Below are 27,516 nucleotides of genomic sequence, written 5' to 3'. Positions count from 1 at the left end.
TAATATCCGAACTGTTATATAATGTGGTTAGGTTATGTAACGCGTATACATGTGTATCCGTATATTCGGTAAATTAATACATCGAAATGATCGATTCGACGAAAATAAAACGTCGAAGAATGTTGCGTGTATCGACAAAGAGGAGGGGAAAGAACAGAATGTTACCAATTTTTATCGCAAATTTCAGATCAAAAGCGAGGTATTTATCCGCATCGATCCGCCAACCCAACCGGATTGCCGATCATCGCCACGGATTCGGTTCGTCGAAATCAAAAGGTGAGTCGTCGTAGAAAGTAATCCTTGGTAGAAAAAACAAATTGAAACGTCGAACGTGCCGCGTGTAGATTAGACCAACTGGTTACTCTTTCTCTCTCTTTACCCCTTTTCACTGGCCCTCACCCTGACTCTGGCTTTCCACGTTACGTACATATATGGTATATAACGTGGAGCATATATATATATATATATACACGTATAAGCGCACGTAGAGGGCGGGTATATACATACGCGAATGAAAGGACACGTGACATCGAAAACCATGAATAGTTAGGGACGAACCCTTTCGCTGAATCAATAGTCATTCTGGCAAGCTCTCACGGAGATAGACGCAGCAACGGTTCGAGCTCTCGTTGCTCGAACAGCCTCACTCGATCGAGTTTGCCGATACACTCGGGCTACTTTTGATCGAGTTATTCATTATTATTGTTACACCGCGGCCGGGACACGATCGACCGAGCAATTTCGCCCGCTCGTTCGGAAAGGGAACGATCGTCCAACGAGGATAAAGACGTTACGTGGCGTTCCTCCTATAGAGGAGATGGTTCACCGTTACACACGGGTTATTTTCTGGGAAAATACGGGGAAAAATATGAAGGGGGATCGTTTTTGTTCGTTTCTTTGATATTTTAGAGTTTACTATGCCCCTTTGATGTATGCACGTAACTATGCATATAACGTTGTGTTTCGCTGTTATGGAGTCTGGCGAAACACAAGAGTGGAATTCCACTCAATTTTTTAGCTCGAGTGCCGTACAAATTCTTTTCTTCTTTTTTCTTTTTTCTTTTTTTATTTATTTATTTTTTTTCGGAGGACGCTTTCCAAGTTTATTGTTTATTCGAAATACTTTCCCCCTCTCCTTCTCTCCCTCCTCGCACTTTCGATTCGAGAGAGAGACTATACTTTTAAGCGGGGAACAATAGAGTAGAGCGGAAAGCAAGTACACTCGTACGCATGGTGGAATTGATGAAGTTTGTACGTTGCGCGGCGATACTAGAGACCGTCTCATTTTTCTCGCTGGTTATATCGTGTTAAAGGTAGAAAAATATTCGTCGAACCTTTACGCTTCCTTTTAAATGATACAAAAATAACAAATTAGAGAGAAAAATGTTAGAAGATGGAAATATTTAGATTATTTTTCCCGTTCAACCCGTGCGTACGATTAAACGCTAAACAATAATATTATAACAAACAAGCGAGATCAGCGCTACTGCCACTCGATCTTGTTTATTTAATCCTCTACAATAATTCCACGAACCTACGCATAGCGTGTTTACATCTGACGTTGTCGTAACATTAATAACAACTATCAAAATTCAACTTATCTCCTTATGTTAACAATTTCGCGTGTATCAACAAACCGTTCACCCTCCTCCCCTCCTTTATTCTTTTTTGCGCCATGAATATGCACTTAGCCGAATCGAACTGTTCATCGTGTTTGCTTAACTCGTGCCTGTTGTCTTCTGAAAAAGATGATTAAACGACAGACAGACAGAGAGGGAGAGAGAGAGAGAGATAAGGCAGCCAACATACATGCACACGCGAGCCGGTCGAACACACTCTCGCTGTGGCCACGAACGTATACAAGCAGGCGTATTAAAAAAGGCGGACAATGAGGCGAGCAAATAGAGTCTCGCTCGCTCGTTCGCGGTTTGTGGTTTGTCAGGCGTGCAGCTTGTTTTTTCATCGTCGCACCGCGTGTTTAACGGACAAACTCTTTCCATTACTTTAAAAATAAGTGCATTAAGCGGCTCCTCTCCCTCCTCCCCTCGTTTTCCGCTCCACGGATTCATTGTCAAACAAGTTTTTCAACGTCAAGCCGACTTATCCGCTGGTTAGAAACCCCTCCCCTCGCGATGGAATGGAACAATCGGCTGGGAAAAGTTTGTTCGAGATACGGAAAAAAAGTAAAAGTCCCCGCTTTTGCTTTCCCTGCTGTCTTTCTTCTTCTTCTTTTTTAGGGAATAAATACGTTACGGAAGGAAGGTCGGTACAAACGGAATCGCTCGTATCGGTAATCAAGTTACACATTTCGTATATATTCTTCGGATGATTCGCGACTTTTAATTTATTATTAATGATAAATTTTAGGGTTTATTCGCGAGTTTATAGAAGCTGCGCAATCATTAATCGTGGCGGATAATAAAATGATCTCTCGATATCAGGGAAATATCGGTTGTTGCGGGCGATTTGACTGTCGAAAGGAAGGCGGAAAGAATATCCATAGGACAAAGGGGAACGTAATGAAAAGTGTCCGGCTCGGCCATGCACTGCAGGAGGAGGGGGATACCATCTACGTTTCCCTTTGAGAGGAGTGTCCACTCCCCGGAATTCAGCCCAGCTTCCTCTTTGTTTCCGTACATCTGATAACCGCCATTCCTCCTCCTCTCGTTCCGTCCCCCTTTTCCCTGAAGTGTGGACTCCGCCAGGATCCAGGAGGCGAAAGGAGAGAGAAGAAAGGAGGGAAGGGTCGAACGAATGAATGGCGGCGACGAAAGGAACGGATGAGTTGTTTGCCCCTTGAAAAACGCGATCGGCCAATTCGCATGGACAAAAAAGCCTTCCCTCTTTCCCTTCCTCTTTCACTTCTCGAAAACGAAACAGTTTCAGGGCGATTCGTTTAAAAAGACTGTTGTAGAATTTAAATTATACTTGGTTCATACTTGGCTCGAATTCATTTTTCAACGAAGATTTCTCTCGTGAGAGGAGGTGCAATTCGAACGAAAGAGAAAGAGAGAGAGAGAATGCATCGTTTAAAGGCGAAGTTTAGAAATTCCTTTTTAGGTTAGGATTTTTTAATTGGGACACGATTTTGAAAGGGAGGAAACGAGAGAAATCGTGCAATATTAATCTCGCGAAATATAATAGACAAAATTGCACGAGACGCAAACACACGCTTAGAATTCGCCGTCCACGCCAGGGGGCATTTTCATAAAGCTATTTTTATATATACATATAAAAGCACAACATTCTTTCAACGGGCCAGGGAGAACGAATGGAATACTATCCCGAAAATTCATTCCACGAATCGCCCGTGTTTACTCGTAATTGCATTCATATTATTTGCGGACCGCCCGCCGTTATTTTCGCGTTTCTCTCAATAACAGGGGAGCTTTTGTTCGGAGCTCGTTGTCTTTAATGAACACTTTCGCAGAGCGCGCAACACGATCTCCAGCCCTTTATCTCTTTCTTCGTCTTCGCGCGCTATCTCGTCCTTCGAACAATGCGTAAGCTCAACCAAGGCGATGGACACGTTCTTTTTTCTTGGGGGAGGGAGAGGGAGGCCATTCTGATGGATATATCGCCACCAGAATCGTGTCATTTCTTTTCAGATACGAAGCGGTGATTCGCTGCTTTTTCTCTCTCTCTCTGTCTTTTTCTTATCTTCTTTTTAATGCGTTTCGTTTTGCCATATTTATGCTATATTTATCGTGGGATAATAAACGTGGAAGCGAAGGAAGTTTCTGTTCTGGAGATACGTGGCGTGATGGATGGTTTTTGTACGAGTATATGAATACTTGATTGAGATTTCGGCCGAGAAGGATGGAAATTATGAATGTATTTTAACTTTTAACTCGCGATGATTAATTAATAACGGTTTTTATCTAATTAGATTAGAAGGGGGATTCGTAAATATCGCCATCTCCTACGAGGAAAGTTTCGATAATTTTCAAATTCGTAGCTAGATGAATTAAAATTAACTTTTAATGGTAAAATGGTAAAAACGTATATACTTGTATTTCCAATCAATCCGTGATCAGTGTGAGATATTTTTAAGGATATTTCTTCCAATATAAAAAGAAGATCATTAAATCGATCGTTAATTCGCGATAATTTTCAAATTCGTAGTTAGATAAATTAAAATGGTAAAAATGTACATACTTGTATTTTCGTGATCAGTGTGAGATATTTTTAAGGATATTTCTTCCAATATAAAAAGAAGATCATTAAATCGATCGTTAATTCGCGATAATTTTCAAATTCGTAGCTAGATGAATTAAAATTAACTTTTAATGGTAAAATGGTAAAAATGTATATACTTGTATTTCCAACCAATCCGTGATCAGTGTGAGATATTTTTAAGGATATTTCTTCCAATATAAAAAGAAATGATCGTTAAATCGATCGTTAATTCGCGATAATTTTCAAATTCGCAGTTAGATAAATTAAAATGGTAAAAATGTATATACTTGTATTTCCGTGATCAGCGTGAGTTATTTTTAAGGATATTTCTTCCAATATAAAAAGAAATGATCATTAAATCGATCGTTAATTCGCGATAATTTTCAAATTCGTAGCTAGATGAATTAAAAAAATGGTAAAAATGTATATACTTGTATTTCCAACCAATCCGTGATCAGTGTGAGATATTTTTAAGGATATTTCTTCCAATATAAAAAGAAAAGAAAAGTGATGATTAAAAATCATTGAATCTCCTTTGAAACATTTCTTCGAATAATCTTTATCATATTAATAATGATGAAGATTGATTCTGACGAAAAATTTCAATTCGTATAAAATTTCAAAATTAATAATGATCATGAAGCCATCCAAAAATTCTTAAAACCCTGTTAATCTCGTTCAATCGTCACGAAATGCGCGCGACAGAAAAGGATAAAAAATTATATTTTAAGGAATCACAATATTCAGCATATTTCGCTATGAAAATCCCCGCCTTCTTGTCATCAGCAATCAGGGAATCGTCGTCTCACGTCTTCATCCCCTCCCCTCTCGACAGCGAAAATTCACAGTGACGTTGAACGTTCCTACGATGCATCGATAAAAGGAGAGAGAGATAAAGGAGAAAAAAGAAGGAGAAACGAGAGGAAAAAATCGAGATAGATAGAGGGGAAAGAGAGAGGGAGGGAGAGGAGTAAGTTCGACGTTTCCACGTTCCTTCCTTTCTTCCTTCCACCATCATCCCTTTCACGTCAATCCGACTAGCATTTTCCGCTCAAAAGTTTTTCGCGCGGCAGAAAAATCCGCAGCGGGACGTCGAATTTTGCAAGCCCCATCTAAATCGAGGTGCGTAACCCGAGAGAAAATCATTTCGATGCGGCGACGACGACGACGACGACCTTCCCTCGCTTTATCCGGAGGAATAAAAAAGAAAAAGAGGAAGAGACTCGCGTGTTTCCCAGAGTTTTATCACGTCGGATTACCACGTCGAAGATCGCGACGCGAGGAAAGAGAAAGGGGGGAGGAATGACGATTTATTTATTTATATATCTCTTTATTTATTTCGGCAACGACACGTGAAATTCTCAATGCGATTAATTAGATTCCACGGTCAAATTATCGCCGTGAGGATCGCCATGGTAGAATTTATGGAAGAAGAAGCGAATTACCACGTTTTTTTTGATGAATAAATTAACGGATCTCTACGTTATATCTAGAAATTACGTTGTCAGATGCAGGGAACGTGTACCATAGTTTTCAACAAGCTATATTTTTAATCCAATTCCGAGTTTCATTTCCACGGGACGAAATTTTTCTCTAGTCGATTAAAAAAATATTTCCACGATCCTGGATTGTTTTTCGCCAACCACCCATCAAATCTATTTCTTTCCCCTTCTTGTATATCCACCATATTAGAAATTCCTCTCAACCGAGATAAATAAATTCGTCAAAATTCTCGTCCTCGTCAATCCGCGACTAACGAAGCAAATGACCATATATATATATATATATTTTCCTAGCTGTGTCGATATACCATAATTCCTGTTAAGTTCGACTCGAAATAATTAGGGGTTAGTATCCGACGATACGTACGAGTGCATGGGAATAGGATTCATTTCCACGTAGCGCACGTGCCATACATGTAAACACGCGTACGTATATACGTATACACGCACACGCGCGTATAGATCCCGCACGTGGGCGTGGAGGAAGGGTGGGGGGGAGAGCGCAGCGAGGGCTGAATTTGGGGTGCGGAGCATAACAAGCGTGGCTAACGAGGTACGGCAGATTTTATGGCCAGATGGAGATGATGCGATATCCGCGATTGATGCCATACACATTGGGAGAGTACTACTCCAACCAGCCGGGCTTCCCTCTCCGCAATGAGATAGATTCGCGCTCTCATTATCACAACCGGTCTACCGCTATCCACTGAAAGAGAGAGAGGGAGAGAGGGAGGGAGAGAGAAGTTCCAAGAGGCTATAAAGACATTACGCTCGAATTATCACAAGCCACCGAGCGGTAATTATTTTCTGAACGCGGGAAAATGAAGCGCCACAGGGATTATTATCGAGTACATCGAGGGGGGAAGGGACGAGTATTTGTGCGGTGGAGAGTGTTGAATGGAAGAGGAGTTTCGGTGTCATTAAGACACACGTGGGTCGAATGGAAAGGGTATTTTTATATATTTGCTATATCGTTGTCGAAACTGTGCTTTAATTGTAATAGAACGTTTTTTTTTTTTTAATTCTGAAAGCGTGTTTAGTAAATCGTATTTTCTTCGTCGGTTATTTCGTGTAATATGCACAGCGTTGAATGAATTTTGAAAAATATATTCTTTGGCGAAATATATTGTTGAATTGATATTAAGCATTTGCTTTCGTTAATACTTGCTGTGAGTAGTAAACAATCAAGTTTCTCTTTGGATCACTTTAAACATAACCTCACTTTGTAATATGCGAACAATGAGAGAACGTTCGGTAAAACACTCCAAGATCGTAAAACATAACCTCACTTTGTAACGTGCGAGCGGTATGAGATGCATTCGATAAGAATATACTGATTTTTAAGAGTTATTACAAATATTCGAAAACGTTTCATTCTTTCTTTTCTTTTCAAACGATTCTCCGCTGATCTTTCGCAATCGAAAGCTTTAGAAATATTCAGTAAATGAATTTTGAAAAATATTTTCTTCGACAGTGTCAAGTATCTTGAATATCTGTGCGTAATAAATAATCAAGTTTTTCGTAAAACATAACCTCACTTTGTAACGTGCGAGCAGTATGAGATGCATTCGATAAGAATATACTGATTTTTAAGAGTTATTACAAATATTCGAAAACGTTTCATTCTTTCTTTTCTTTTCCACCAAACAATTCTCCGCTGATCTTTCGAAATCGAAAGCTTTAGAAAATGATTCAGTAAATGAATTTTGAAAAATATTTTCTTCGACAGTGTCAAGTATCTTGAATATCTGTGCGTAATAAATAATCAAGTTTTTCGTAAAACATAACCTCACTTTGTAACGTGCGAGCAGTATGAGATGCATTCGATAAGAATATACTGATTTTTAAGAGTTATTACAAATATTCGAAAACGTTTCATTCTTTCTTTTCTTTTCAAACGATTCTCCGCTGATCTTTCGAAATCGAAAGCTTTAGAAATATTCAGTAAATGAATTTTGAAAAATATTTTCTTCGACAGTGTCAAGTATCTTGAATATCTGTGCGTAATAAATAATCAAGTTTTTCGTAAAACATAACCTCACTTTGTAACACGCTCGGTAAGAAAACACGGCAATCGATTTTTCGTCTAAATGGAATCCTAAGAGTTATTGCAAATATTCGAATTCCAGTAATTTTATCGATGGCAACGAATCGAAACGTTTCATTTTTTTTTTTTTTTTTTTTCCCCACTAAACCGTTTTCGGCCGATCTTTCGTCAGTCGAACGCACACGCAACGCGTGTCGTGATTTGCGAAGCGAAAGCGTTGGATTTACGAATGTGTTAAAATTTCAGTGGCGGGCAAAAATCCGGCAAACATTTCCTGCAACTCTTTCGTCTGCAAGCCGTTTCCCGCGTGCACAGTCGGCTTTGTGCGTGGATATACATCCAAAGATAAAATCGAGTTCCCACGTAACCCACCGTTCAAAGAGCTTTTCAATAAACAAATTTTTTTCTTTCTTTTTTTTCTTTTTTCTTTTTTCTTTTTTTTCACAAACGTCAGGGACAAGTAATGGTACAGGTAAAACTGATGAAAAACGCGAGTATATTCGTATATAAAGATTCAAAAATATTTCTTTCTTTCTTTCTTTCTTTCTTTATTTTTTTCAGTTCCAAAAGAATTTTCTCGATATTAGTCTCGATATATCGTTAAAATAAACGCGTATATACAGAGAAAGATAGAGAGAGAGAGAGAGAGAGTTTGTATAGAAATGTAGTATTTGAATCTATCAGATTAATGGACGAATATCTCTTTTTGGCTTTATCGAATTTCCGCTCGAACTTCTGAATTGGAAAGGCGAAATCAAGGCTTTAATACGACGAAAAAATTTGGCTGGAAATATTGAAAATTTGAAAGATCGCGGATTCTACTGAAAATGAAAAACACAGGCGGGACGTTTTATCGAGAGGGATGAGATCTCTGCGTTGTGTTTTTTCTTCTTGGAACATCGTGGAAGGAAACGCGAAAATAATTTTTATGCGAATATTAAAAATTTATTTTCCGCGAACCGTGAATTCGGAGGAGTGAATGGAATTGGCAATCTTTGTCTTTAAATGGAATCGATCGATACCGATATTAGATTTGTGAAAAGGGGGAAAAAAATTTAAGAGATTCCTCGCCGTATAATTTTAGAACTGTGAAATACGATTCTTACACGGAACGGAGATAAAATATCAGCCAAGTTTCTGCGAGTTCTTTCGATGTTTGATATCCTTTTGATATTCTATTTTCTGATTCCACTCCTTCCTTTTAGACCCTCGGATCATTCTTGATTCTCCTGATCTTGCGAGGGATGAATAAGAAAATAAATTTCAAAGTGCGTATTCTTTACAGGCAAGGAATGTTCCGATCATCCGAATTATCGATCGAAAACTACATTCACGATTTATTTTTTTTCCTTCTACCGAAATCGTAGAGGAAAAACTTTTTCTTCGTTTTATAATCAAAATATTATTCGCAACAATCCATCCCCAACTTTTATGCTGGATTTATGCTGTTTCAAGCCAGAAAGATGCCGAAAATGTTCGAGACGTCGCAGAAGTTTTTCTCGCGTTGATTCGCCGGCAAATAGAACGTTGAAACGCGCTTAAAACGCATCGCTGAAATTGCCGTGCCACCTGCCGCTCCATTATAATAATTATTGGCCACGATTCATTTCGTCGGATGCGCCATTTGCGCCAGTTTCAAGTATTAATTCCACACGACGTCCCCTTCGAAATTATAAACAATGGCACGTGGCCACGTTGATTAAAACGGAGGACGTATAGAAATGGCGGAGAATTCTTCACTTAACTTTTTCATTCACCAACCATGAGATCCATATATATATATATATATACTGATTTCTCTCGTTCAAGAAGTGAATAATAAAAATTACGATGAACGGGGTCGATTTATTTGTAAAAAATTAAAAATAAGCAAGGATTGATCGGAAAAGAGAAATTCTGACGGAGACTGGCGTTCCCCAAATTTGCAGCCAGCCTCGAAAAGAGGAAAAAACTCGGTCGAAAAAAAAGTACGACAGTGCGCCGCGACTCTTTGTAATCACGCGGCACAATCAATCACTCGTCAAACTGTGTGTCTCTCCACCATCTCTCTCTCTCTTTCATACACACAATTTTTCAAGCGACCCTCCCCAGTCGTCCCCAATTCGTCTCCTCGCTCGAATTGGTCACCGACAAAGAGGTCCAAGGTCCAGCCTCAACCTTCTCTGACAAAAATATATATATATATATATTCGAAATATCCAACCACCGCGATTTAATCCATCAAATGAAAACCGACTTTGGACAGGTTTTGTCGCGATTCCAATCGTTTCCAACTTTTCCCCCTCCCCGTCGCGAGATCGATTCTGGATTTATCGAGACGATTTCGTGAGGATCGTCTGAGACGTTGGAGGAGGGGGAGGATTGTCTCGACTCGATGTCACTCGATGAATCGTAATGGGTCGAACTCGATTAGCTGCTCCTTCGACGCTTTTAAGCGTGATCGTGCAGGAGAAGTGGGGTGTTTGCGGCAAATGAAAATGGCCGCAACGGTTTCTCTTTTTCTTGGATCGGCGATTCACGCTAAGAGAACTGGAAATTCGCTGTAATTTTATTCGTTGTATGGGTCGAGAAGAATAATTTATTTGGAGAATTTGTCTTTCTATTCGAGTTTCAAGGAAAGTTTGAATATGATTTCGCTTGTAATCAGAACGGATTTAATTTTTATTTTCGTTTGGTGTTGATACTTTTTTCGATTTTGCAATATTTTTCTCGCTTTCTCTTCTTCCTTTCTGGATTGGCAGTTAAAAGAATTCGGTATCTTTATTTTGCGAATTCATTTTTCGATCTTTTTCTTAATAGGAATATTATCAATCTCGACGAGTTCGAAATCAAAGATTCGTCTTCGTTTGAGCTAGTTTTATTTAAATCCACTTATTTTAGGAAAGCTTTATGAAGCTATAATACTTTTGCCACATTGGAGTGTAAATTTACAACATTTCCTAATAAAGAAGTAGAGAGGCAACAAAATCTAGCCTAATAAAACTATAATTAAATATACATAAAAAGTTAACATTGAAAAGAACCGCAAAGAAAATAAATAATAATTAATAAATAAAATAGAAATAAAATATTCAAACGAGAAGAACGAGAGAAAATTACAGTTTTTTAAAAACGAATAAACAAATTACTTTTCTTTTCCATCTCTCACTTGCCATTTTTTAACAATAGAGCAATATCTCCGCAACTTCCAAAATCGAACATTAATTTTTGCAATTCGTGTTCTCAACTAATGGAATCACACAAATCTACGGGAGAAACGCTTCTTTTTCCCTTTCATAATCGAGCATGTATATATATATTTACCCAAAGATCTCGATCACTCGTTGGTGCCCCTCGAGTAGTATCGATCTTGGACGCAACGCGATTTCGAAATCGAAAACCGACCGCGCTGCGCTGTTTGAACCGAGCAAATATAAAGAGCAAACGATGCCCCCCCTATCGATCGATCTCCTTCGAGCCCCCTTCCAGTTAAACAGGATAGGCCACGAAGAGATTTTTCTTGTTTGCTCTTCCCTTATAATGCCCCGAAAAGATAAACACTGCCCTCCTCCTTTTCCGCTAGATTCGTAATTTCAAAGATGGGATTGATGGGGTTATAGGGAGGGGAGGGTGGAATTGATGTTTTTTCGCCCAAATCTCGAGAACGAAATTGGCACGATAGGAAGAGTTATGGATAATCTCGATTGCTTTCGATAAAATTCGAGGGTGATTTGGATCGGCGAAGGGGTGGGAACTCGTATTCTTCGAAAATCATGAAAAGGAGACGGAGTCTAGTGGATGTAGTCTAGCCATGTAATTATAGCATGTAATTTAAATGTTAGGATTTTATTTTTCTTGTCGTTGATTTTATTCTTTCATCTTTCACTGCTATTCGAAGTATATTTTGTTACCATTTTCTTATACTTTCTTACTTTCTTGCTGCGATGTTACAAAATAATTACGATTCGATTTCGGTAAAATATTTTTCCATGCCGTTAAAATATTATAAAATATAGTAAAATATTTTACTATGCAGTTAAATGCTCGAAGGGCTTTCACTTCGACGATTCTGTTTCGTTACACGCGAATAATATTCGAATTGTCGATCCACGATCTCGATACATGCACACGCACGGGGGGATACGATTTTTCAATATCGATAATGCGTTTTCCTGGACTATCCAATCCGTGGAGAAGCGGCCACCCTGCACGGATGATAAAGTTACGCGAGGGGGGAGAGAGGGCTTAAATCTTGACAAACCTTCCCACGAGTTTTCAAACTATCCACCAGAGTTGCACATATACATATATATATATATTCGTGTGTTTTGAAAAAAAGGGGGAAATGAATCTGTTACTCGGAAACATTGGGTTTTGATGCGATCGAGCGAGTTGTAAAGATAAAAATTGTTTGTGGATTTTTTTGGGTATAAATTTCGAAGAAGAAGAAGAAGAATATACGTTGATTTCTTTTTTTTATAAGTTTGTTATTATTACTTCTTTTTAAATTTTTCCTTTTTTCCTTTATAAATACACGAGAGACTCGTTGTATCACGTTTATTCCGTTCGATGAAATGGGTGATCAAATGGGAATTTTTTGAAAGTATCGAATAAAATTTAATATCTTGGGCGTGTATGAAGGGGCAGGTAAATAGAAATACAAAAATTGGTCGTAATTATTGATTAACAGGTTGAATGTATCGTGAAAAAAGATCGTAATTCTTTTCAGTGCACGACACGATGATCGATTCGTTTCGTAGATAAATTTATCCTCCTCGAAACGTTGGCCCTGTTGCATATTCACGTATTCTTTGATTCAATACAGCGAAGAAATATAGAGTCTCTTAAAAAAAAAAAAAAAAAAAAGAAGGACAAACAAAGTTTATCATATAGAATGTTGTATCTATTATCACGAAGTTTATTCAGGGAAAAAATAAACTTTGTCGGGATCGAATTTATTTATTTATTTTCTTTTTTTTTTTTTTTTTTTTTTTTGTTTTGTTTTTCAATCCTCCGTGGACAAGTACAATTTCTCCCAACTACCATTGCTATTGTTGCAAAAATTTCATTTTCGAGCAAATTTTTTGAGAGTTGAGAAATTATGTATTTTCTTCAATCCTTTTCGAAGATATTTCGAGAATCGAAAAACGAAATTTCGTCTGTGATTAATTAAGTAAAAAAAAAAAAAAAAAAGAAAAAAAAATTGGACGATTTATTTGACAAAATGTAATAATATAGAAATAATTTTTACGCGAATAATAAATATCGTATTGTATAAAATTCAGATAAATCGCGTATATAGAATATGTGTATACGAAGCTGATTTACGTCACAAAAACGTAGTGAATAAAATATCAATTTTATCAACCGACGAGAAAGCACAGTTTTATTTAATTTCGAAAATTTTATTTCGCAAAACACGTATAAAACAAATAATTAAAAAAAAAAAAAAGAAAAAATTAATAAAATTTACATCGAACTCGTCGTTGTACAAAACTATCATTGTTTCATTTTTAATTTCTGAAAAATTTCATTCCAACGAAACGTGACTACATTATAAACGCGAACTGTATTACAAAAGCGGGTTTATTAAAATTTATATTGAAACTGCATTACGCAAAAGTTGTTAAGTGAATGTAAAAGTAATTCCCAATGATACAAATATTGCTCAAAATTATGCATACATTTTCGTATTAATTTTTTAATTACATCGTTGCGATCAGTCGATCAATTTCACGTTTTAAATGAAAATTCGAAAAGAGAAGAGGAAAATTTAAGGAATGATAGAAGAAAAATCCATTCTTCTTCTTCTTCTTCTTCTTTTTTTTTTCTCATCGATTTTCCCCGCTTTCCTCAATTCAAATAAAGAATCACGGAGCGTGTCATCATCAATTCCACGCATTTTCTGCCGGCCACTTTTCCTTCACGAATCGTGCGGTTTTTCCAACGAGCTTATTGAATCTTACCCTCTTTTCCAGGTAAATATTTACGCCATTCTCCTGGCTGAAGTCGATAGACGTAAAAATAAAAGGGGATCGATACACGTGAAGGACCGGCAATCCACGGCACAGAAAGTATGTATACTGCTTATTCGAGCCGAACTTTAATGATTTTTCTATCTGTGCTCGAACTTTGATACCCTTTTCAAGACGAATTGAATTCTTTTTTTTCTTTCTTTTTTTTTTTTTTTGTGTGTGGAAATCTTGTTTCATATTCTTTAGGTGTGTTTTATTTTTGAACAACAATGAAAAAGGAAAGAAATTTTTTTTTTTTTTAAATGGATAGCGCTTCTCGCGAGAATCATTTTAGAAAGCATTCAAAGTTCGAAAGTTTGAAGGGGATTTATAAATTTATAATTCTCTTTTCTAGTTAAAAAAAAAAAAAAAAAAAAGGAAGTTTAAAAAGGAAAATGCAGTGTTTTGAAAGATAATGTTTATATAACGGTTATTAAAGATTTTATCCCGTGGAGAATAAAATATTCATTTGCCAAACGAAAATGGAGATTCGAATACCGGAGAACAAATTTTCAAATTCCAATGAAACAGGTGTCCATCAATCTTTCTGACGCGCACCTTCTATTCTGCAAAATTAATTACTTATACAAAACCATTGCTCAATCATATTTCAATTTTATCCAGAAATAAATCTCCATCATGCAAAATATTAATTTTGTATTATAAATTTAAAATATATAGGCGGCGAAAGAATAATAATTCTAAATTTACGAATTTAAATATCGTTTTAATTTAATAAATTTGACACGATCTCTTTATTTGATAACATTTATTAATATAATGGAAATAACGCTATAATTATTAATTGAGAAAAAGTAATATGAAATTTTCTTTTTTTTTTTGATTGAAAATGAAAGCTTTGAAAAAAAATAATTTTAAACTTTAAGATCAATTTTTGTTCCTTGATGCCATTTTGTATTCTCTGACATATTTACCAAAAAAAAAAAAACCTAATTCTTATTGGCAATTGTAAAAATATCGACGCGTTTCGTTATATTTAAAAAATGAAACGAAATGAAATGAAAAATTTTCACGGGAATTTTTTCGTGAAAAAAAAAAAATATTATAAATCAAAAAAAGAACATTTATTTGAATAAAGCAAATTTTTCCTTCAACGACTGACTTTATTGCATTCGTACATAATTCAGTCTGATCTGAAAATTACGACACGCGATTTATTATATACGAAACGATCGAATCTCTTTCGATTTTTTTTTTTTTTTTTTTAGTAAATCGATCATTTTTGCGACACGTAACGACATTTTTTTTTTTCTTCTTTTTTTTTTTATCCAAGCGTCTATATATCGTAATCGATATATCGCGAAAATATTTCCAATACGAAGCTTCAACAATCGTGGCGCGTTTCACGCGTTGCTTGGAACTATTTTCAACAATTTTCAACTCGTTTGTCAACCACTTCGTCCCCAACACGACGCAACATGCACGCTTGACGGACGCGTATCGATCACACGTGAAATGTAAACAACCATCGAGAATAGAAAATAGAATATTTCTTGCCCGCTCGATCACGAAATTATAAATTCTCGAGATACGCACAGAAAATGGATGATTTTAAAATCATTATTTTAAAATTTCGTTTTATCGATATATATATCCAATTTATCCATCTTAAATTAATTCACATTTTAAATTTTTACTTTTAAAAGATCACTACCAGGTTTAATCTTAACAACAAGTATTCCATAATCGTTCGTATCGCGCGAAATTCTCTTTGATAGCGCATCTCAAAAAGAAAGTAGTAAAAAAGAGTCAGAATCGAGACGATCGACCGGCTGTCTACAGTATCAACTGTTCTCATCGATTACATTCGTGGAAAGGGAATCGGAAAGAATTACAAGGGGGGGGATCCGTGTCGTTTTTCAATCGAATACCATTACCATATGCTCCCCGATATCGTTTCCGTGTCGCACAGTCCCCCCCCTCCTCGAATCTAACGGATGTATTACACGCGCGGAAAGGAGGAATCCCCGTTCTTCTCACGAGAACAAGCCTCGCTCCCCTCCCTCTCTTCTCCTGCCACGTTGGCTTCTCTGGCAGAATTTCATAGGCGGCACGTGCCTTTATGGTTTATGCGTCTAGCCGTTGCAAAACGACGAATCTCCCCTACTCACTTCTGTTTCCACCCGAATATGTTTTATTCGGCGAAACTATTTTATTTATTATATATCCGATTGTATTTATCATACGTGTTATCCTAGCTTGGCTAGATTTTTTAATATCTTATTTTTATTCAAGTGGATAGATAGATTTTTTGAATACAGGGTTGTAGTGTTAATTCTTTTTAATTAAGTTAATATATTTTGTGAAACTATTTATATTTATTGCAATTCTACCAATTTTATTTATTATAACCAATTGTATTTATTATACGTGTTATCCTAGCTTGGCTATTTTTTTAATATCTTATTTTTATTCAAGTGGATAGATGGATTTTTTGGATGTAGTGTTAATTCTTTTTCTTTTTAATTATATATTTTGTGAAACTATTTATATTTATTGTAATCCTTCCAATTTTATTTATGTATTTATTATACAGTTATATTTATTATTAATCTTGGCTATTTTTTTGTATCTTACTTTTATTCAAGTGGATAGATGGATTTTTTGGATACAGAGTTATAGTGTTAATTCTTTTTCTTTTTAATTAGGTTAATATATTTTGTGAAACTATTTATATTTATTGCAATTCTTTCAATTTTATTTATTATAACCAATTGTATTTATTATACGTGTTATCCTAGCTTGGCTAGCTTTTTTAATATCTTATTTTTATTCAAGTGGATACATGAACTTTTTGGATACAGGCTTACAATTATACAATTATATTTATTATAGGTATTAACCTTGGCTATTTTTTTATATTTTATTTTTATTCAAGTGGATACACAGACTTTTTGGATATAGGGTTATAGTGTTAATTCTTTTTCTTTTTAATTAAGTTAATATATTCTATTCGGCGAAATTATTTATATTTATTGCAATTCTTCCAATTTTATTTATTAGGTATTTATTATATCCAATTGTATTTATTATTATACATATTATCCTATCTTGGCTATTTTTTTATATCTTACTTTTATTCAAGTGGACTTTTTGGATATAGGCTTACAGTGTTACCATTTTTGGTTCGGTTTCCAACGACTCCAGACGAGAATTTTTGGTTGTTGTATTTGGTATGTTGGATTAATATATTTTATTCGACGAAACTATTTATATTTATTGCAATTCTTCCAATTTTATTTATTATACAATTATATTTATTATACGTATTAACCTTGGCTATTTTTTTATATCTCATTTTTATTCAATGGATTTTGAATTTATAGGGTTACATATTAACCCTTTCCAACTAACGATTCGAGACGAAATTTTTTAACGATTTGAGGATGATTAAAATTCGCGACAACTCGAACGATTTAAATTTCCAATTCCATCTCGAATTATTATTAAAACTATAAATATGCGCAAAATCATCTCGAGTTTCTAGGCTCGATTGAAAAATTCGTCGAAGGGTTAAACGATATTTCGTAAAGTTGTTATTTAAAATTCTTATTTCGTCGAGAGCAACGCCTTTCTACTGCATCTTTCTCGCTTCATCGCTGCCACCCTTTCCTCTGTTGTCAATTTTGTTCATAGAGTACAAGTAATTTCGATAAAACTGAATCGAGATCTATCATTTTGTAAGATTACAAGTAGAGTCTTTCTCACAGTTGCATTATTAATAACGAATCCGCTCGTCCTCTTCTTCCCATCTTGGCCACAAGACATAACTTGTGACTAAAATTCCCTCCGTCACTCTAAAGCTCGCTCTAAAGCATCCCTGATTTCTCGGGGATCAAGTGTCCTGGACAGGAAAAATTTAATTTAAAATTCAAATAATAATAATAATACGTTCGTCGAGACGAATTGTAAATTGGAATTTATCCCCGCCTGGTTTTCGAGCGATAAAAAAAAGTGGAACTGCGTGCAGCCATTGCCTTTACGTTATCCAGCGAGATCGATTTTCTATTATTTCTGATCTATTGGACCGTGCGAAGAAAGAGTTTTTTTGCCGACTCGAGTTTCTCCACGGGGAAATGAACGGTGATCGAGAAAATCGATAAATAAATCGAAACAATTAGATTAGATTTTTGTTAATTCGTAAACAATTCACAAATTATTTTTAAGAGGCATCCTCTTCAAATTCTAAAAATTTATCAACAACTTTTCTGTATGTGTAATTTTCTATTAGATGAAGTTTATAAATTTCTTTCGTTTCACAGAACGAATGTCAGGGGAATTAAATTGCAAGAGTATCATTTCTTAAAAACCGATCTTTATATATATATATATATATTTTGAAGGGGGCAAAGAGGGAAACCTATAAGATCCGAGATGAGCAGTTTTATATATACGAAACGATATCAACGACATCCTGAATGGCTGGTCCATTCCCTCCATTCGTTTTCACTTCATGATCCCGTTCCAGCTTGTATTGACATCGGTTTCTATAGAATCGGGCGCTTAATGCGCTTTCGATACTTCCGCCATATACCTGGCGCATCGGCATTGAATCCTCTCTCTAGAAAACGTTCAAATATTGTAGAGATACGCACCGAGATACCGTGTTCCCAATTCTGTTCCTATGTCAATTCATTTCCATCGCCGGAACATTTCTACTACCATTTTATTATTATTATTATTTTTATACCGCGATAATCTTTCTTATCTCATAATTAAAACTTAAATCCTTCTATTCGAATCTCGTTCAACAACCCCTACGTGTCATCCGATCCGAGAGAAAATTGATCGATTGGTCGACGCGAAAAATTTTAAAATATCATCCTTCTGTACATACGTGTATATAATTATATCAAAATTTAGCCGTCGTTGTGTTTTGTCACGGCGAATTTCGGCCGCATGGACGAGAAATTCCCAACGGCGCGATCGTAAATCAACGTATCTGGCAATGTATCAAGAGAGAGAAAGAGAGAGAGAGAGAGATAGCTGCCTCCTCTAGCAGCGCCACATTATTTTCCGCGGTCAACCGAGTGTATAACACAAGTGTATGAAACAGAAGTTGTTGTCCGTTCTCCCTGTGTTCGATACGCCTCGACGTGCGCCTAGTAAGTAATGGCCGATAATCGTATATATGCATATGTCTCCGGGCCAATAATCCGATGTAAGTGGGAAGCTAAGCCTTTGTTCGATCACTTATACGTTGAACAACGGCCCGTAAGCATCGAGATACGTCCTTAAAATACGTGTCAATTTAGACGTACGTTATATATATATTAGAATCGAAGCTCGAAACTCGTGTCTCTGTCTCTGCACCTACACCACGTTATTCCTTGTGTTCGCTCTCGTCATTGATAGGCCTACCATTTACCGCGCTCGTAATAAACGACGAAGAAGGAGAATAAGAAAGAGCGGTGTGGACGGTTGTTCGAGCGCAAAAAAAGGATCCCTCGAAGCGTGTCGTTGGAGGATCGTTTACCAGGCACACAGCCGTATGCACACGTGCGTACGTGTAATGGGAACGATACGTTTCCCCGACACGTAACACGAGCCCCTTTGCCCCGTTACATTATTTATCACTTCGCGGTCATTTGTATCGACACCGAATATCCGTCCCTGTCTCCTTTCGCGCGAACACGCCTCGTCGCCTCCGGATTTGAAGTTGCCGCGAATATCGGGCGAATATACGGATGGAACGAATTGTGTCGAGTCATTATTCTTTATCAAACAGAATTAATTACACGATAATTTATTCATCGGTTTCCAAGAATTATAGATAAATTATTATTATATAATTATCTATTGTTCTCAAAAGAAGCTGATCTCGGAGGAAGATATTTTTCAAGAAACCGTTCGTTTTGCCATTCGTTCCCTTCGAATCTATCCATCTTGGTATCCACCTTTATCGATTCCATCCCGTATACAAATTCACCTTCGGCCAACATTAGTCACCGACTCCCCCACTCCTTCTAAAGTATCGCGAGAACAGGCAAGAAAGACCATACCGTGAAAAGAAGAAGTCACCGAGAATGGTCCAAAGTTACCTATCCTATCCGTTCCACGCAAATACACACACACACACTTCTCTCTCTCCCCACTTCTCGCATCCACAGCCCGTCTCGGTGACAGTTACAAACGACGCGTTATCCGTCGTAAGGATTGCACTGCCGAGAGAGGCGAGAATGGCACCTGCTCACCACTCCCCTCCCCCTTCTCCCCGTGTCTTCCCGGCCGCTCCATAAAACCCGTGTCAATGGGAGCGCAATCACCCCCAACCCTTTTTCGAAGCGGCCACCTGCCGAGAGAGAGAGAGGAAGAGATGGGGGGAGCTGGAGAGAGAGAGAGAGGCGCGTACAGAAACGAGGCCTGTATACAAATGGGCGAGGAGCGTGTCTCTCTGTGTCGAGATTAAGTCGAAACGTGGTGCTTGGCTTGGCTTGGGTCGCGGCAGGGCAAATTTTCTCAGATTCCTCGCAAATCGTTTCTCCCCCGGGGTGAGCGGATGCTCTGTTTGCGCTCCTCCCCGATGGGATATACCGGCTTTTTCGTGTCGATTAATTCGCTACACCCCCCTCCCATATCGGCGAGGAAGCTCAGAGATTGCTCTTTCGGGATGCTTTCTTTTTCTTTTTTTTTTATGGCAAGAGTAGTTTTTTTTTTTGTTGCAGTAGATTCGGAGAGTTTGTACAAGGAAATGTGTTGTATGATAAGAAAATTAATTTTTCTTGCAACTATTTATTAAAGGGATGTAAAGGGAGTCTGCGTTTTAAAATTTAAGTTAACTTGAATTGTTTCCACTAGATGAAATTTAATAAAGGGATGGAATATATGTTTAATTATATCTTTTATTTAAAAGAAAAAAAAAGAAAGAAAAAATCCAGGGGAAATTTAAATGGCTGCTGAGTAGACCGGATACTAGAAGATAATTATGCCAGAAGAGTTTCGTTATATTTTCACGAAAAATTTGTTCTTTCTTATTCCAAGGAAATATCATCGCGTACGGTTGTGTATATTTTCAAAGAAGGGAGGGAATTCTGAAAAGGGTGGATGCATAAATTTCTACGCTTCTACCTTGATATATCTTTTCCGAGGCCGTTTAACTCTCTGCTCCCTATAAATAAAATTTAATGTTTTCAAAAACCCGCGGGAACATCGTCGCTTTTTTTTATCAAAATTTTGCAAACCAAATTTTTTTTCTCGAGAAAAATTTCCAATCCACAAAAGATTTCCACGTGGAACGCGAAATTACGTTTATTATACAACACACACACATACACACACATATATATATATATCCAAACACGCTTTATTAATTCATTTCATTACGAGAATCTCCAGCTAATGAATTTAACTCGTTTCCCTTAACACTGATAATTGTCATCGAGAAAAGGATCATTCGAAGAAGGAAAAATTTTATCGCAATAACGAAACGCAAGATCGTCTCTCCACGATTATCCTCCCAGACGAGAGAAGAATAGGAAAAGAGAGGTAAAGAGAGAGCGTTGAGAGTCAACAGTGGGATGATCGCGAGCAAACGATACCAAAAGTGTTCTCCTCCCCTAAAAGCGACAACAAAGAGACGAAGAAAGTCGGTCCTCTGAAAGTAACCCCTGCGTGTCGAGTAAACATAAGCGTGAATCTTGGCAGCAGTTCATCCATTATCCGGTTGAAACAGGTGTGCGTATCCTAGCCGATTGTGTGCCTTCTCCCTCTCTCTTTCTGTGCAACCACGGAAAACAGGACTGGAAACCGCTGAGAGAGAAAGAGAGAGGCCTAGGACGTTCTGTTCACACGGAGAATTAGCGGTGGAGATGGATTTTTGTTGGAAAGGAGTTACCGCATCGTAGTCAGTTGAGCAAGAAGAAGGCTCGAAATTATTGCTCTCCTCTTCCCGTTCCTCTTCTTTCCCTCCGATCGAACCGAGCCGGTTTAATTTGTCGACGTGTCTCGAAACGAGACGAGCCCCGTGTCCAGCCGCTTGACGAATATGAAATGGTGGAACTCCTGGGGGAAATCGGGCGAAACCGATGAGGCCGGTATTTTTTTTGTCTTTGTCCTTCTCGTTTTTTCTTTCCGTCGATGAATCAATTTCTTTAGCTAATTTAAAGTGGTCGTGAAAGTGTTGTATTCCAAACATTAAGCTTCACACTGAAATTTTATTTGCAGTTTTGTGTAAACGTTTTGTATACGCGCGTGTAATCAAATGTAATTTCCTTTTTATATATTTTTCAATTGATAAGATTGGTGAAGCGATATTTGAAAAAATAAATAAACGAGTTCGTTGGAGTAAAAAAAATTCCCTCCAAGGCAAGTTGAAGGGATTAAAGTTGGCGTAAAGTAATCCATTCTTATTTAAAGATTCATTGGTTGGTTGGAAAGGATTCGCAGGAGGCCAAGAGTCGTCGTTCCGTTTACGCAGTTCCTCTTTCCCCCTCCCCTCTAACCAAGAAAGATAGCCTCTCGAACGAAACTTTCACTATTAAACACTAATTCGACTCGCAATCTCCTGGGTATTGACCCGCTACCGGTTCGAAAATTGTGGCCAGCCCCACGATTCCTCTTCTCCCCCTCGTATCCCTCCCTCTGTTCCATTTTGTAGAAGGGAATTGGTCCTAGATACGCGTGCGGATATAATTAATCGCCAACAGGAGGGACATCTCTCGGCTGAATAATTCAACAGTTTTGAAAATTAAAATTATTATCCAGCTTTGAAATCGTCGAAACAAAAATTTTCTTCCTTCAAGCGAGATCCTTCAATCCGTTCCCTTCCAGTCTTAGCTTCGACGCAGCCGAGCTTTGAAGACGAGAGAACGGATTATACACGAAAAAGTATTTAATTCGAATTGGTAAACGAATGTGTCGATACGAATCGTGCTTAAAAATGAATATTGCTCGAATATCGGTCGTTCGAATGTAAGGAGAGCCGAGGAGATCCAAGATGGTTGTAAGTAACACTCGGCCCAAACCTTCCCCAGCAAAATACTCGACGTTTCGACGGAAAAGATAAAATAAAATAAACAGCCTCCCCCTTTTTCGACGATAAGAACAATGATTGAAAAAGCCCCTTCTCTTTTCACGAGTGATAAATTAAATAGTTGTAACTCTCATTCGTGTCGAAATGTGATCAGGAAAGATGAGAATGGAGCGAGCTGTGTATTACAGGCAGGGTTTGGTCAAAGCGGCTCGTCGTTGTCGCAAAATGAGACTTGCGCCAAAGAGAGAGAGAGAGATGGATAGATAGATACATAGACGGACAGAGAGAGAGAGAGGGTACAACACGCCGATAAATATCGATCCCTCGGTTGTTCCACGTGCCGCGAGAGGGATTATTTGGCCGGGAAAAGGGGGAGAATGCCTAGAAGGGGGTTATTTGGGGAAATGCGAGAGTCGCGCCGCGCAACCCTTTCACTAGGGACCACTAGGCGGCGAGAATTGGTACACTTGGATCGATATCTCGATAAAAATTAGCACGGAGATCGGACTCCGCTGAAATTGAAGATTTTCCTTTTCTCCTCTCCCTTTCTTTCAATCTTGGAATAATTTCACGCATCGCGGAACGAAAGTTTCGTCGATTTTGTTATCGAAATTGTTAATTGTCGTGGCAAGTGTCAGTCAAAATTTCGTCTAAGAGAAAGAAGGGAAAATATCGACGTTGTTATAGATCGATCCAATTTCTCCTTCTTATTCCATATTCGCGAATATATGAGAAAAGAAAGAGAAAAATTCGAAATTCCCCCCAAAAAATCAACCAAAGGATCGACAATAATTTCTCCATTCTTTCCATCATCCTCGACAGGAATTTCCCCCCCAAAAAAAGGAATCATCGAAGAAGAGGAAGAGGAAAAACATTATTTCCAATGAAGCGTCTCGAGAAGAAAGACGTCGCTCTTTTCGCGGCCGAGGGGAGGGGAAATCTCCGACGTATCGGGGAATAATGCAACGTTATCGGGGAGAGAGATGAGAAATTAAGCGAACCGTGGAGGATCGCGTCGTCGAGGACGCGACAGCAATCGTTCCTGCGCATCCACTCGATGGAAAATAATATTTGCCCGTTGGGATGCTTTATCTGCTTCCCCAGAATGCGATCCCAACGCTTCCCAACGTCTCTTCTTCCTTCCACTCCCCCTCCAGAAAAGAAAAAGCATCGTTCCTCGCGTCTAATCGAGTGTCGAAGACTCGTTATCCCTAAAATTCTCATCCTTTTTACTCGAGGAGAGGAATCGCAAATTAACGGAACATCGAGAAAGAAACAATGGAAATTTCTCGGAAAATGTGTCAGCTTTTCGATTTTTCCCGCGGCGAAGACTTGGTGGCCGAGTTTTCCATCGAAAAAAAGGGAAAGGGAGGATCGGTTCGTTGTTTGGTTCGTTCGAAAGCTGAGGAGAGACACGCGGAAGAGTTGAAAGGAGGTCCCCTCTTTTTCAGGTGTGCAGGGAAAGGAAAGGGAAAACGTTATTAAAATGCGTTTAGAGGTTCGAGAGGAGGGGAGACGTTATGAATATTAAGCGACTTGGTCTTTCGACGCGTGTATAACGGGTATCTGTATACGAAATTTGCCTCTTTGTTATAATTTTCGAGAATATTGCGCGAGGGTTGCTTCTTTACGCGTTCGATCGCGAGCTGTAATTATATGGAATGCGTATCATCACGGGATATGAAGCGGAATAAAATGGTGCAAAAGTTTTTAAAGGTTTATAAGTGCGTTTAAATAATGCACAACGCGTTCATTGCGAATTTCTTCTTTTCAACGCACTTTCAGCGGCGTATGATGTAATGATTTTCGCTTTACGCACTTTTTACCAGCGATAATACGATACCACGGTCGCAAAAGAAGAATCGATAATTCGACCATTATCCCCAATGAAGCGTTACACAAGTCCATTTTCGACCCTTTGTAAAAGTTCAATTATCGAAATCAAAGCTCCCGGCCGAGTTACATTCCGTTGGATTGAAAATTTTTCGCAGCGCGTTAAAAGCGCGTTTTCGTTTCGCCAGAGAAAAAAGAAAAAATCGTCGCTCTGATTGAAAAAGTATATACTTCTTAGAAAAGAAACTCTTGTTTCGATCCAAAAAAAAGAATATTCGTTTTTCCATCGTTTCCCTCGTCGTTCCAAAAATCTGTCCAAAGGAAAAAACCCTCGTTGGATGTCATCTTTCGAGCGAGGATCAGCTGCGAGGACGAAAAGCAGAACAAACCGAACGTCTGTGACGGCGCGGAGAAGGAAAAGGAAGCCTTTTGTTCCTTTGACGAGAGTGTTAATTAATGCCAGGGAACTTTGAACTTGGCTCCTTTCGATCGAAGTTTCGAAAGATATTCGCGACGAAGGGGTGTATCGATCTGGGAAAATTTAAGAACGTTCCACTTTGCTGAGATCCACTTGTGTAATAACATTATTCCTCTTCGAATTTCCTTCTTTCGAGTTGTTTTAAAAAAATAGAAAATTATGGAGCACGCGAAGCTCTCTCTAATCTGAAAAATGCTGTTAAAAGAGGATCCACTCGCCTTCGTCCACTTCAATTTTAAACGCAATCACGGTCGAAAAGGTGCGCAAAGTTGGCTTCTAATGCGCTCGCCAAGCACCCTTCATCCCGCAATCTCGAGCGCCATTGGATTATTTATTCAACACGTTTCATTTATTCGTGCGAGCGCGTATAAATTTTATTGCGCTCTTTGAATTCGCCCCTGCCATTTTCTCTCGAGCAGATTATATTCCTTTTCGAATCCGGCTTTTCGATCAAATCATTTCTCCAACCAAATAAAGTCGATTGGATATCGATCCCTGTAAGAAATTGTGCTTGAAAGAAGGGACGAGTGATACGCCGATTATAATAAATGAGCGAATTTGCAAGCGGGGAAATTCAATTAGAACAGGCTGTCCTACAACTTCTGGTGGACGTCATAACCAGCCAGAGAAGCGTATGTACGTACACGGCGATGCAATTAAAGGTTAATACTTCTGGCTTGCGCGCCTATTGTACGGGTGTCGGGACCAGTTGCTCGATAAAAGATATTTTCTCCCTTTTTTACCCTTTTACAAATTGTTGCAGCAGCAGCTGATGTTCCTGCTTAGAAGTCGCGCAAAACGAGGAGCTGGCTTTGACGAGTTGGTTCTTTCACCGTTAATTCAACATTTCTTCAACGTTTTTTAATCGAAAATTTTATTTCCATCTTTTTTTGACACAGCTTTTCGATTAATCTAATTTTTTCGAGTTACTCACTTACGGCATTTTCTGTCCAGAAAGATGAAAGCGGTAGTGATAAACATCGTTGTGGACAATTGTTGCTCGAGTTTTCTAGTTTTATGTATTTGACAAAAGGAGGGAATAAAGCAGAGAATTTTTATTTCCCCGTGTATTTCTATTATCGTGACTTTTCGTGAATATTTTTAAAATCGGGGAATGGAGAAATTTTCATTTTTTTTTTGAAATATTTCTATTGTCAGAATTCTTTTTACATCTATAAAAATAAAATAAAATAAAAAAAAAATTGTATCGCTCGTATTGTATTTTTATCACCGTGACTTTTGGGCTATTTTTATATTCATATATAAAAATAGAGGAACGGAGAAATAGAAGCGAGTAGAAAAATGAATAAAAGAATATATTCTGCCCGTAATAGAAAAAAAAAAAAATTCCGAAATTTCGACTTCCCGTGGAATTGCTTCCAGTCTTCCACGCATCGTTCCTAATGGAATAATGCTTAAACGGTGTAACGCGGTGGAGGTTACGCGCCCCGATACGATGTATAGCGTACGTGCTTGCCACTGTTTTGAAAAGGAATTAGCGCGGTGCAGAATTAATAGAAAATGGCTCGTGTCTATAAAGCACGCCCGGTACAAAGTATCGAGGACTGTATGAAACTGCGTAAGATCGTGCAAGTCTTTCCAAGATTATACAAAGCTTCGCAAGACTATTATAAGGGTGTGTAAGACTATGGCGAGATTAAACGAGATCATGTGTTGGAAACGAGACTGATGCAAGTTTAAATGGGATTACACCGGATTAAATGAGGCTGTGTGCAAGACTAAACAAGGTTACGTCTAAACTCGCCTAAGCCTCGCCTCTTTGTATAATCGTACGAAGGGTGGCCAAGTGTTCGAGATTAATAATTCACGAAATTAACGAGAATTTTTCTCTAATCCTTTCCATCGACCATTCTTCGATCGATCAAACCGGTCGATGTGAAAATATGAGACGGCTATTGGACGAACTTATATGTATATATATATGTATATACGCATACTCGATCGATTTTTCAACGGTTAGACGTTTCTGAATTCTACTCATTGTAGAGCGGAAACTCTAATTCCCCAGGGCTAATCTCCGCGCCGCTCCCCCGGGCGAACTTCTAAAAAGTTCCCACTCGAAGCGGTAACTTTCCCGTCAGCGGCACGCTCCTGGGGGTTAAAAAGACTCGTGCGAGGGATGACGTGCGATCGACAGAATTCCACTGGAAACTTGTACCTAGCCGCGGTCGTAGAATCGATACTTGGAAAAATATTACCGCGCCCTCCCTCCCTTCCCAACTTTCCACTTCTATTTTTCCTTACTCCTTCCCCATCTCTCTATCGATTGATCTTGATTTGAATTTTTTTTTTCTTTCGTACATTTTAGATTTCTCCCAGACTGAAATTTTTTGGACAGATTTTGGAAATTGTGAATTTTTCTGCTATCGTCGATGACGAACAGGTATTGTTGTGGTATTATACTTAATTGGATAAGTAAGATAAAAAGGTGTATAGAGAAGAGAGATTGGAAAAGTGGACGATTCCTATTT

The 27,516-nt window shown here is 38.0% G+C and overlaps 1 protein-coding gene and 1 long non-coding RNA gene across 2 annotated transcripts in view; one reads left to right on the top strand and one right to left on the bottom strand.

Moving 5' to 3' along the window:
* Positions 1–257: 257 nt before the first annotated feature.
* Positions 258–27,516, top strand: part of LOC107994778 (CUGBP Elav-like family member 2) — a 383,891-nt gene continuing 356,632 nt past the window's right edge. Inside the window, exon 1 of the mRNA XM_062085667.1 lies at positions 258–276. The gene's annotated coding sequence lies outside the window, so the exon portion shown is untranslated. The remainder of the gene's footprint in view (positions 277–27,516) is intronic.
* Positions 16,399–27,516, bottom strand: part of LOC133667393 (uncharacterized) — a 70,192-nt gene continuing 59,074 nt past the window's right edge. Inside the window, exon 3 of the long non-coding RNA XR_009832857.1 lies at positions 16,399–17,586. This is a non-coding gene — a long non-coding RNA (uncharacterized LOC133667393). The remainder of the gene's footprint in view (positions 17,587–27,516) is intronic.

Source organism: Apis cerana, linkage group LG1 (genome assembly GCF_029169275.1).
Source record: "Apis cerana isolate GH-2021 linkage group LG1, AcerK_1.0, whole genome shotgun sequence".
NCBI classification, from domain to species: Eukaryota; Metazoa; Arthropoda; class Insecta; order Hymenoptera; family Apidae; genus Apis; species Apis cerana.
The sequence above is the reverse complement of the archived record's forward strand: the minus strand, read 5'-3'. Positions and strand labels throughout refer to the sequence as shown.